Genomic DNA, 1,925 nt, shown 5'->3' on the forward strand with positions numbered 1-1,925 from the left:
ATGTATAAATAACTACATAAATGTAGACATTTTCAGTGGCGGCCTCAAACCGATTTTAAAGAGTAAAACACTTATCATGTATAACACGGTTTTGCAGTGCTGTATTTCCCTATACGCCGAATACGCTTGAGCGTAGGGCGGCAGATTTTTGAGGCGGCAAATTTAAAAAAAAACAGTTCAAATGTTTAAAGAAGCGTGTAAAATGCATACACAGGACTTCTTCCTTCTCGAAACTAGCATCAATGGCTGCGTTCCGATATTCACTGCCAATACTGGAAATCTATAGCACGTGTGACGCAAAGTATAGATTTTTAGTACTGGCAATAAATATCGGAACGTAGCCATGTTGGCCGCGTTCAGCAGAACAGTTGTTGTCAGCACTTTTACACTTTGAAGTTGATTTGTTGATTCTAAAAGTAAGAGCCAATCACATTCGATTACTACAGAGTAAGTTTGCTGAGCGCAGCCACTGGTTTGCACTTGCATGTACTGGTGCATTCACTTTCTTTCATTTGTTATTCGCACTGTCACATTTTGTTCAATTGTGTTAAATTGAGTAGTCGTCATACATTGTTTCTTTTTTCGTATTTATTATTCCTATTATATATTTGTGATTATTATAAGTTGAGGTTAAATTTTTGTAAAATGACTGATGGAAGAAAAAGATTAAGTGGATCTCAGTATCTGAAATTGAGTGAAGAAAAAAAAGAAAAGAAGCGGCAGTTATAAACAAAATACCTAAAATTTATTCTTTTTTTGCTCAAGAAAATGTTTGTGAGAACGAAATTGATATTTCAAGTATAAACAGCGATACAAATATTCTTGACAATGGTTCCAAAAATTCACATAATTTGAAAGAGAAAATTGATGAAGAGAAAGCAAAAATGAAAGCAGAATCAGTTATTGTAGAACCGGAAATCATGGAATCAGAGCCAAAACGTACATCATCAGAAAGAGATAAATGCATGTCGAATTTTGATGTCGTTAGTAAAGATCCTGCAGAATGGATAATTAATAATATGACAATTGATTATTTACTTACAAGGGAAATAGATCAAAATTTAGATTCTGATTTCTCGTTGACTAGAACAGCGTATAAAAAAGATACTGATTCTGTTAACTGGAGAACTTTATCTAAAAAAACTTTCCGCCGAAAACTTATTAATGGAGAAGAACAAGAAAGAAAATATTTAATATATTCTCCTAGCAAGAAAGCGATATTTTGTATTCCATGTAGATTGTTTGGTGGCACAAGTAAATTAGCAACAAACGGCTGGAAAGATTGGAGTAATGTTAATAAAATATTATACAGTCATGAAAATTCAAGTGAACATAATTCCTGTCAAATTACACTATTAAAACGAAGTAATATTATTGGTAGAGTGGACTTTGATTTACAAAAAGAAATTAAAAATGAGATAAATTATTGGCAAAACATATTAAAAAGAGTTGTTGCTGTAGTAAAAAAACTTAGTAGTCGTGGACTTGCATTTAGAGGTTCTGACGAAAGGTTTAATTCCAATAAAAATGAAAATTTTAAAATGTGCTTGGAGTTAATAGCTGAATTTGACCCTTTTTTAGCCAATCATATAATATTACATGGAAATCCAGGTAGCGGCAAAACTTCCTATCTTTCTACTACCACATGTGACGAGTTTATCAAAATTATAGCGTCAAAAGTGCTTAAAGCAATTCTTGACGAAGTGAAAGTCAGTAAATATTACTCTATTATAGTGGACTCAACTCCCGATATAAGTCATGTGGATCAACTTGCGTTTATTATTAGATATGTGAAAACTGATGGCACTCCAGTTGAACGTTTTCTGAAATTTTTACCTAACGTTGGACATAAATCTGAAGATTTGGAAACTGTAGTAATTTCTACTCTTTCCTCCTACAATATTGATTTGAAAAATTGCAGAGGT

This window comes from Pseudomyrmex gracilis, unplaced genomic scaffold (assembly GCF_002006095.1).
Source record: "Pseudomyrmex gracilis isolate BER0280 unplaced genomic scaffold, ASM200609v1 scaffold_346, whole genome shotgun sequence".
Classification (NCBI taxonomy): Eukaryota; Metazoa; Arthropoda; class Insecta; order Hymenoptera; family Formicidae; genus Pseudomyrmex; species Pseudomyrmex gracilis.